The sequence below is a fragment of the Mirounga leonina genome, unplaced genomic scaffold, assembly GCF_011800145.1.
Source record: "Mirounga leonina isolate KUSES-001 unplaced genomic scaffold, KU_Mleo_1.0 Mir_204, whole genome shotgun sequence".
Lineage (NCBI taxonomy): Eukaryota > Metazoa > Chordata > Mammalia > Carnivora > Phocidae > Mirounga > Mirounga leonina.
This window is the reverse complement of record NW_023270513.1, coordinates 10,420,945-10,432,867: the sequence shown is the minus strand read 5'-3', so window position 1 is coordinate 10,432,867 and position 11,923 is coordinate 10,420,945. Positions and strand designations below refer to the sequence as shown.

Below are 11,923 nucleotides of genomic sequence, written 5' to 3'. Positions count from 1 at the left end.
TATGTGTAGAAGCTAGTATGACTAAAAACTAGAGCTGGGAATCATTTCAAATGTTCACAAGGAAAAGTCTAGGGAATTTTTACTATACTAAGATACTAGATAGAGTTTTCAGAGCCTTTCATGTCTTAAATCTATGTCTTTTTAATTTATTCTTTCATTATTCTATCCTTCACATTTAGTATATTTTCAGCCAATTTGTTAAACCTGAATGTTTGATTTCATGATTATCCTATTTAAATTCCATGTTGCTACACTTGACCAATCCATTAAGACCACTAAGATATTTTTATTTTTTAGTTATACCATTTGATACATATTTCTTCTCAGATTAATTCTTTGTGTATGCTTAATCAAAATGTCATCAAGCTGAATTATAATCATCTCCTCTGCAGAGCCTGGCTCCTGGACCCATCTGATCAGAAGTCCTAGCAAGAATACCTGAATGCTATGTAACCCAGAAACACTGAAGCCAAAAAATAGGCAGGAAGAGCTGATAGTATGTGGAGCAAAGCCAGTGGTCCTGTTTGATCAGAGAAGTTGGGGCATGGGTTAACTTGAGATAAGACCATAAAGGGACTTACTGGTTTCAGGTATGCTTATTCTACTGTACACATGCAAAGAAACAAATTAATTGACCTGCTCATTGATGGGTATAGTCTTCAACCTGCCTGACCAGGGAATCTGACCAGAGTGCACAAGAAGGTGTGTAGCCCACCCAATAGCTCTGCTTACAATGTCACTTGAACAGAGAGAACAGCCCATGACATTCTCCATCTGCTGAACAAAAGTGGCCTCACCTGATCAGAGAATTTAGTGTACACTCTTGCCTGATTCCAGTGCCAAAATAGCAAGCCAGATAGGCCATATAGCCATATATTTGTCCTGCTTCCCTACTAGGACAGGGGAATTAATTAATAGACTCACCTACTGACAAAATGTATACAACACACTGGTAATGGTAAATATACAGTCAAACTTAGAAAACTAACTCTGTAATAGGATGGTGTGTTAACTACTTAACTATAGTATAAATGTTAAAGAAAAAGAATAGTAAAGTAATTACACCTATGATATGTTAAAGAATACAAATGTTAAAAAAACAATAATTACATCAAAAATGGAGGTAAAACTTTTGTAGGAGATAAAAGTAAAGTTGCTATAGACTTAAAATGGACTGTTTTATCTATGAGATGTCCTCCATTACCCCCTTGTAATCAAAAAGCAAAAGCAAAAACCCAAAAGATATTCACAAAAGACAAAGAAAGGAGAAACAGAGCATACCACAATAAAAAAATCACAAATTAAAAACATAAACAAAAACAAGAAAAAAAAAACAACAATGGAAGCACAAACTATCCCAGATAGCAATTAATAAGATAGCAGCATTAGGAAGTCTTTATATATCCATAATGACTCTAAATGTAAATGGATTGAACTCTGATTCAAAAAGGCATAGATTGGCCAAATGGATATGACAAATAGTACCGACTATATGCTGCCTATGATAGACTCACTTTAGTTTTAAGTACACACATAGGCTCAAAGTGAAGGGATGGAAAAAAAGATTCCATTCAAAAGGAAACCAAAAGAAGGCAGGTAAAACTATACCAATATCAGATGAAATAGATCTTAAGTCAAAAACTGTAAAAAGGGAAAATAGGGGGGGCGCCTGGGTGGCTCAGTTGGTTAAGCATCTGCCTTCAGCTCAGGTCATGATCCCAGGGTCCTGGGATTGAACTCCATGTCAGGCTCCCTGCTCAGTGGGGAGTCTGCTTGTCCCTCTGCCCCTCCCCCTGACTCATGCTCTCTCTCTCAGATAATAAATAAAATCTTTATAAATAAATAAATAAGTACTAACAGATCTGAAGAAAGAAATAGTACAATAATAGGAGCACTCTTCAATACACCATGTTCAGTAATGGATAGATCATCCAGACAGAGAAATAAAAAGAAATTGTTGGACTTCAAACATATATTAGACCAAATGGACATAATAGACATCTATAGAACATTCCATCCAACAGCAGTAGGATATGCATTTTTCTCAAGTGCACAAGAAAAATTGCCCAGGATAGATTATATGACAGGTTACAAATCAAGTCTTAGTAAATTTAAAAAGATTGAAATCCTACCAACTATCTTTTCTGGCCAGAATGGTATAAAACTGGAAATCAACAAGAGTAAAGATGGAAAATTTACAAGCTTGTGGAAACTAACACACTACTGAACAACCAATGGGTCAAAGAAGAAATTAAAAGGGAAATAAACAAATATCTAGAAACAAATGAAAATGAAAACACAACAAAAACCAATTTGATGCTGTAAAGCAGTTCTTAGACAGACTTTTATAGCAATAAAAGCATATAATAAGAAAATTGAAAGATACCAAATAAACAATCTAAATTTACACCTTGGGAACTATAAATCACACCAGTCATAATGACTAGTATCAAAAAGATAAGATGTAACAAGTGTTGGTGAGAATATGGTAAAGAGGAAACCTTTGTGCACTGTTGGCAGGAATGTGAATTGATGCAACAAGTTAATAATACTGTATTGTATATTTGAAAATGGCTAAGAAAATAGTTCTTAAAAGTTCTCATCACAAGAAAAAAATTTTCTAACTATGTGTGGTGATGGATAATAATAACTTACTGAGGTGATCATTCCACAATACATCCAAATATTGAATCATTATATTGTAACTGTGAAGCTAATATAATGTTATATGCCAATTATATCTCAATAAACTTTTAAAAAATAATGAAATGCATTGTGATTCTGTACACTAGCAATGAAAAACCTATCCTATTAACCATAGCATTAAGACAGTAACATACTAAGGAATAAACTTAACCAAGGAAGTGAAAGATCTGTACAATCAAAACTATAAGAATTTGATGAATTGAAAAAAATCAAAGACACAAACATGTGGAAAAATATCCAGTGTTCATGGAGCTGAAAAATTAATGTCAAAATGTCCATAGTATCCAAAGCAATCTTTTGCTTCAATGTAATCTCTGTAAAAATTCCAATGGAATTTTTTATATAAATAGAAAAAATAACCCTAATATTTGTATGGAACCAGAAAAGACTTTGAATATCCAAAGCTATCCTACCAAAGAATAAATTTGGAGGCCTTATGTTTCCTTATTTCAAACTATACTACAAAGCTGTGGTAGGTAAAACTGTATGATACTGGCATAAAAATAGACTCATAGAAAAATGCAACAGAGTAGAGAGCCCAGAAATAAATTTCTATATATATAGTCAACAAATATTTCACATGGGAACCAAGTACATTCAATAGGGAAAAGATAGTTTCTTCAACAAATGGTGGTGGGAAAACTGGTAACTACATGCACAAAATTAAATTGGACCTTTTTCTTATACCACTCATAGAAATTAACTAAAAATGGATTAGGGACTTAAACATGAGACTTTATACCATGAAACTCCTAAAAAAAAAAAAAAAACACAAGGAAAACCTCCTTCACGTTGGTCTTAATAATGAATTGTGGATATGATGCCAAAAGTGCAAGCAAAAAAAAAGCAAATATCACCAAGTGTGACTATATCAAACTAAAAGAGTTTTGTGAAGAAAAAGAAACAATCAAAATGAAATGGCAACCTATGGAGTGAGATGAAATATTTGAAAACCATATATCAGATAAGGGATTAATATACAAAAAAATATGAAAACACATACAATAATAACAAGAACAAATCCAATTAAAAAATAAGAAGAGACACCAGACCTTTTTCTGAAGAGGACAGTCAAATGTCCACCAGGTACATAAAAAGGTGCTCAACATTACTAATTATCAGGGAAATACAAATCAAAAGCACAGTAAGATATCACCCCACATCTGCTAGAATAACTGTAATCAAGAAGACAAAATTTAACTAGTGTTAGCCAGGATGTGCATAGAATCCTTATGCACTGTTGGTGAAAATGTACATTGTTTCAGCCACTGTGGTAACTGTATGGATGTTCCTCAAAAAGTTAAAAATAGAAAATACAAAAATTTGTATGGAATCACAGAAGACCCCAAACAGCCAAAGCAATCCTGAGAAAGAAAAACAAAGCTAAAGATATAACAATTCTAGATTTCAAGATATACTACAAATCTGTAGTAATCAAACCAATATAGCACTAGCACAAAAAGAGACACATAGATCAGTGGAACAGAATGGAGACCCTAGAAATAAACTCATATTTGTATGTGGTCAATTAATCTATGACAAAGGAGGCAAGAATATGCATGCAATGAGGGGGCACATGGGATGGAGCCCCACATCGGGCACCCTGCTTGGCAAGGAGCCTGCTTTTCCCTCTCCCTCTACTGTTCCCCCTGTTTGTGCTCTCTCACTTTCTTTGTCAAATAAATAAATAAAATCTTAAAAAAAATAATATGCAATGGGGAAAAGACAGTCTTCTCCATAAACGGAGCTAGGAAAACTGGACAGCCACATGTAATAGAGTGAAACCAGGCTACTTTGTAACACCACACACAAAAATAAACTAAAAATGGATTAGAGACCTAAACATGAAACCTGAAATGACAAAAATCCTAGAAGAGAACACAAGCAGTAATTTCTCTGACATTAGCCATAGCAATATTTTTCTAGGTATGTTTTCTAAGGCAAGGGAAACAGAACAAAAATAAACTATTGGGACTACATAAAAAAAATAAAAAAAAAAAAAACAACTTCTGCATAGCAAAGGAAACCATCAAGAAAACAAAAAGACAGCCTAATGAATGAAAGAGGATATTTACAAGTGACATACCCAATAAGGGGTTAATATCTAGAATATATAAAGAAACTATACAACTCAACACCAGGGGCACATGAGTGGTTCAGTCACTTAAGCATCAGACTTGATTTTAGCTCAGGTCATGATCTCAAGTTCAACACTAAAAAAATTAAATTAAAAAATGGGTGGAGGTGGGTGTTATACTGAATTAATGAATCATTGAACATTATATCAAAATACCTTGGCTAATTGAATTTAAATTTTAAAAAAAATGGGTGGAGGACCTGAATAGATATTTTTCCAAAGAAAATATACAGATGGCCAATAGACACATGAAAAGATGCTCAACAATTCTCATCATCAGGGAAATGCAAATCAAAACCACAATGCAAATCAAAACCAAAATCACCTCACACCTGTAAGAATGGCTAAAATCAAGAAGAGAAGGGCAAGAAACAAGTATTGGAGATGATGTGGAGAAAAAAGTACCCTTGTACACTGCTGGTGGGAATGTAAATTAGTACAGTCACTGTGGAAAATAATATAGAGGTTCTTCAAAAAATTAAAAATAAGAATACCATAGAATACCATATGATCCAATAATTCCACTATTGGGGGCTTAACCAAGGAAAATGAAAATACTCAAAAATGTAAATACCTTTATGTTTATTGCAGCATTATTTACAATAACAAAGACATGGAAACAAATTAAGTGTCCATCAATAGAGAAATGGATATGGAAAATATACATTTACACACACACACACATATATACACACGATGGAATATTGCACACCCATAAAAAAGGATGTGACTGTGTCATTTGAGGCTACATGGATGGACCTAGAGGGAAGTATGCTATGTGAAATAAGTCAGGCAATATGGGTAAAGGGGAGAGGGAGATAAAGGCCTCTAGTTATGGAATGAGTAAGTCATGGGAACAAAAAGTAGAGCATAAGGAATTTAGTCAATAATATTTTAATAACAATGTAGCAGGACAGATGGTAGCTATACTTATGGTGAACATAACATAATGTATAAACTTGTCAAATCACTAAGTTGTACACCTGCAAATGATATAACACTGTGTGTTATGTGCAAAAAGAAAAAAAAAAAAAAAACATGTGGTCCAATAAGCTGTTAAAATAAGAAGCAAATGGAAACCAGCTTTAAAAATTCCCTGAGCAGACAAAACCTGTTACAAACAAAGCTTATTTTAGTTTATTTTGTAAAATTAACTTGACCTGGGTCATTTCTTGTTTATGCCTCCGGAAATAATAAGCAAAACTTGAACTGTTTCCCAAGCTTGATAAGAGGTAACCACTGACCAATCTTTTGTTATTTAAGAAACTTATAATGTAACCAAAAACAGTCACTGCTTTCTCACTATATAAGATTCTTTATAACAATATATCCCTGAACCTCATTCTGTTTTCATTTGAGAGCTCCCAGTTTGCAAATATTTTTTTGATGTGTGCAAAATAAATATTTACTGATCACTACCTTGGTGGTTAATTAGTTTTATTTCAGTTATCTCTGATCTTTTGGCATTTTATGGCATCAGAAGTGAGATCCAAAATAGACCCTTGATGACTCCAAAGGCAGGGAGAAAACAGGTGCTGGTAGCCACAGAGCCCATTGAGATCACTGCTTTCTCACAAAATCTGGAATTTGAGTGTAACTCTCTTGGATCTGAGCTCAACTCTCTTTGCATTTGGGCTCTCTGATTTGATTGTGCATACATATATTCTGTTTGTTGAAGTTTCTTGGTAAGTCATCCTATTCTGTTCAAAAGAGGGGGAACATATGATTCCCTGTGTTTGGGGACAACCGTAAAAACAAAAACAAAAACAAAAACAAAAACAAAAACAAAAAAAAACAGGGTCAGGGTCACCTGGGTGGCTGAGTCAGTTAAGCATCTGCCTTCAGCTCAGGTTATGACCCTGGGGTCCTGGGATTGAGCCCTGCATCATGCTCCCTGCTCAGCAGGGTGTCTCCTTCTCTCTCTCTCTCTGCCCCTCCCCTTCCCCCTGCCTGTGCTCTCTCTCTCTCGCTCACTCCTGCTCTCTCTCTCAAATAAATAAAATCTTAAAAAAAAAAAAACAAACGGGGTCACTCATAGTAAGACATCTTAGGGAATCTAAAGGAAATTATGTATTCCACCTGGTCTAAGGATCAGGATCTTACACATTTTTGGGAAATGAGAGAATGTTGAAATTTTAGTGGCCACTTTGGGTAAACATTGATTTAGATAGATACAGCTTAAGTACTTGAAAGAGAGAATTTCAAACTTTTCAGAGACAATAGAATGCATTCTTTGGTTGGTATACAGAAGATTCTAAAAAAACAAAAAACAAAACAAAACAAAACAAAAAAACAACAAAATGACTCCAACAACAGCTTCAAAAGATTCTTACAGCAAGCAAATAAACAATATTTAGGGAAAAAAAACCCTCATTGGCCAATTGAACAGGTGACACTAACATTGTCCATTTATTTAAGTCCATTTTATACCTGAGATATTGTTAAAGGATTTATTTTTTTACTGAAGTATAATTAACATATAGTGTTATAATAGTTTCTGGTATACAATATAATGATTCAAAAATTCCATACATTATTCAGAGCTTATCAACATAAGTGTACTCTTTTTTTTTTATGTTCAGTTAGCCAGCATATAGTAGTACATCATTAGTTTTTGATGTAGTGTTCAATGATTAATTAGTTGCTCTTAATCCCCTTTATCTAATCTCCCTCATCTCCCTTCCTATTTGTTCTAATTAAGTCTCTTTTCTGTTTCTCTCTTTTTTTCTGGTATGTTCAGTTTTTCTTTTAATTTTATTTATTTATATTTTTAATTTAAATATAATTAAAATACAGTGTTATATTTTTCAGGTGTACAATATAGTGATTCAACAATTCTATACATTACTCGATGCTCATCATGCATGATAAGCATACTCTTACCTCTTCACCTAGTCACTCATCTCCTCACCCATCTTCCTTCTGGTAACCACCAGTTTCTTTTATGTATTCAAGATTGTGTTTTTTGACTTGTCTCTTTTTTCTCTTTGTATGTTTGTTTTTTTCTAAAATTATACATAGGAGTGAAATAATAATGGTAATTATCTTTCTCTTACTGACTTATTTAACTTAGCATTGTATTCTCAAGGTTGTCCATACTGTTGCAAATGGCAAGATACTACTCTTTTGTCTAACTAATACTCCATTGTGTGTGTATCCATTCATCTCTGCATGGACACTTGGGGCACATCCATATCTGGGTTAGTGTAAGTAATGCTGCAATAAACATATGGGCTCATATATTTTTTTGAATTAGTATTTTTGTTTTCTATGTGTAAATACCCACTAGTGGAATTACTAGATCATATGATAATTCTATTTTTAATTTTTTGAGGAACCTCCATACTGTTTTAAACAGTAACTGCACCAATTTGCAATCTGCACCAATTTACCAATAGTGTTCAATGGTTCCTTTTACTCCATATCCTTGCCAACACTTGCCATTTTTTGTGTTTTTTATTTTATCCATTCTAACAGGTATAAATGATACCTCATTGTAATTTTAACTTGCATTTCCCTGATGATTAGTAATGTTGAGCACTTTTTCATGTGTCTTTTGGCCATCTGTATGTCCCCTGGAAAATATCTATTCAGGTCCTTTGCCCCTTTTTAATTGAGTTATTATTATTATTATTATTATTAGGTGTTGGGCTGTATACGTTCTTTATCTATTTTGAATATTAACCACTTACCTGATACATCATTTGCAAAGGCATTCTTCCATTCACTAGATTGCTTTCCTTTTTGTTTATAATTTCCTTCACTGTGCAAAAGCTATTTATTTTAGTTTAGTCCCAATAATTAATTTTTCCTTTTTTAAAACAAAATATTTATTATTTTAGAGAGAGAGAAAGAGAGAGATTGGGGGAAGGGCAGAGGGAGAGGGAGAGAAAGAATCTCAAGCAGACTCCCCACTGAGTGCAGAGCCTGACTTGGGGCTCAATCTCACAACCCTGAGATCATGACATGAGCTGAAATCAAGAGTTGGACACAACCAACTGAGCCACCCAGGTACCCCAATTAACTTTAGCTTTTGTTACCCTTGCCAGGGGAAACATATCTAGAAAAATATTTCTATGGCTGATGTCAAATAAATTACTACCTAAGTTTTCTTCTGGGATTTTTATGGTTTCAGATATCATGTTTAGAAGATACACGTGCAGTATTTTCTCTGACACAGGCAGCAGCAACTTCCTTCTAGAAATACCCCTTGAGGAAACAAAAACAAATATAAATTCATAGGACAACATCAAAATAAAAAGCTTCTTCACAGCAAAGAAAACTGTCAACAAAACTAAAAGGTGACCTATGGAATGGGAGAAGATATTTGCCAATGGCATATCTGATAAAGGGTTAGTATCCAAAATATATAAAGAACTTATAAAACTAAACACTGAAAACAAATAATTCAATTAAAAGTGGGCAGAAAATGTGAATAAACATTTCTCTGAAGAAGATATAAAGATGGCCAACAAACACATGAAAAAAAGCTCAGCATCGCTCATCATCAGGGAAATACAAATCAAAACTACAATGAGATATCACATCACACCTATCAGAATGGCTAAAATCAATAATACAAGAAACAACAGGTGTTGGTGAGGATGTGCAGAAATGGAAACCTTTTTGCACTGTTAGGAGAATGCAAACTGGTACAGCCAGTGTGGAAAAGAGTATAAGTTAAAAATTGTTCTACCCTCCAATCCAGCAATTGCTGGATTGCTATGTATTTACCCAAAGAATACAAAAATACTAATTCAAAGTGATATATGCACCATGATGTTTATAGCAGTGTTAACTACAATAGTCAAATTATGAAAACAGGCCAAATGTCCATCGACTGATGAATGGACAAAAAAAAAAAAAATGTGGTGTATATAGATACAATGGAATATTACTCAGCTATAAAAAATGAAATCTTTCCATTTGAGTTGACACGGATGGAGCTAGCATACATAATTCTAAGTGAAATACATCAGTCAGAGAAAGATAGATACCATATAATTTCATTCACACATGGAATCTCAGAAACAAAACAAATGAGCAAAGAGGGAAAAAGAGAGAAAGAGACAAACCAAGAAACCAACTCTTACGTATAGAGACCAAACTAATGGTTGTCACAGAGGAGGAGGGTGTGGGGATGGGTTAAATAGGTTATGGGGATTAAGGAGTGCACTTGTGATGAGCCCTGGATGATGTGTGGAAGTACTGAATCTCTATATTGTACATCTGAAAGTAATATTATACTGTATGTTGACTAAGTGCAATTAAATAAAAACTTTCAAAAACTAACAAACAAATAAATACCTAGGAATAAACTTAAGAAAGGAAGTGAATGAGCTGTACTCCAAAAAGTATAACACAATGATGAATGCACTTGAAGATGACACAAACGGAAAGACATCCCATACCTATGTATTAGAAAAACCAATATTGCTAAAATGTCCATACTAGCCAAAGCAATCTACAGATTCAATGCAATTCCTATTAAAATACCAGTAATATTTTTTACAGAACTAGAAAAATAATACTAGAGTTTGTGTGGAACTACAAAATAGCCTTAAAAGCTGTGAACGTGCTGAGCGTACACTTTCTTCCAGCACCCAAACCAGTATTGAGATTGATTCTCTATATGAAGGAATCGACTTCTATATCTCTATTACTCATGTGCAGTTTGAAGAATTAAATGCTGACCTGTTCCGTGGCACCCTGGACCCTGTAGAAAAAGCCCTTCGGGATGCCAAGCTAGACAAGTCTCAGATCCATGATACTGATCTGATGGGTGGTTCTACCCATATCCCCAAGATTCAGAAACTTCTACAAGATTTCTTCAATGGAAAAGAACTGAATAAGAACATCAACACTGATGAGGCTGTTATTTATGATGCAGCTGTCCAGGCAGCCATCCTTTCTGGAGACAGCACTGAAACTGCTGGAGGAGTCCTGCCTGTTCTCATCAAGCTGGTAATGGTAATACTACCATTCCTACCAAACAGACACAAACCTTCACTCCCTACTCCGACAACCAGCCTGGTGTGCTTATTCAGGTATATGAAGATGAGCATCCCATGACCAAGGATAACAACCTACTTGGCAAGTTCAAACTCACAGGCATACCTCCTGCCTCTTGTGGAGTTCCTCAGATTGAAGTCACTTTTGATACTGAGCTAATGTTATCCTCAATGTCTCTGCTGTGGATAAGAGCACAGGAAAAGAGAACACGATTACAATCACTAATGACAAGGGCCACTTGAGCAAGGAAGACATTGAGTGCATGGTCCAGGAACCTAAGAAGAACAAAGCTGAAGATGAGAAACAGCAAGGCAAGGTGTCTTCCAAGAATTTACTTGAATCTTATGCATTCAACATGAAAGTAACTGTTGAAGATGAAAAACTTCAGGCAATATCAATGTTGAGGACAAACAGAAGATTCTTGACAAGTGCAATGAAATCATCAACTGGCTTGATAAGAACCAGACTGCAGAGAAGGAAGAATTTGAACATCAGCAAAAAGAGCTGGAGAAAGTCTACAACCTCATCATTATTAAGCTGTACAAGAGTGCAGAGGGCATGCCAGAAGGAATTCCTAGAGGCTTCCCTGGTGGTGGAGCTCCTCCCTCTGGTGGTGCTTCCTCTGTATTCACCATTGAAGAGGTTGATTAAGCCAACCTGAGAATAGGTCTAGCATTGTTCCACACAAAATATTTGAAGGACCCAAATTTGTAGCAAATTCCATGGCAGTTTTAAAGTTGAGCTGGTAAAGTAAATAAACTGGACATTCTTGATGTATGAGAGAGGGGAGGAGCAAGATGGCAGAGGAGTAGGAGACCTGGATTTCCTCTGGTCCCAGGAATTCAGCTGGATAGGGATTAAATCATTCTGAACACCTACGAACTCAACAGGAGATCAAAGAAAAGAATAGCAACAACTCTCTGAACAGAAAAGTGACCACTTTCTGGAAGGTAGGACGTGCAGAGAAGTGAATCTGAGGCGATATTTGGGAAGATAGACGGCGGGGGAGGGAGACTCCGTTGGTTGCTTCTGGCAAGTGATAGAGCAGCAGAGCACAAAATCGGAACT

General features: G+C 35.0%; 1 pseudogene; it reads left to right on the top strand.

Moving 5' to 3' along the window:
* The first annotated feature begins 10,207 nt into the window (after positions 1 to 10,207).
* LOC118025909 lies at positions 10,208 to 11,562 on the top strand (annotated as a pseudogene).
* The last annotated feature ends 361 nt before the right edge of the window (positions 11,563 to 11,923 follow it).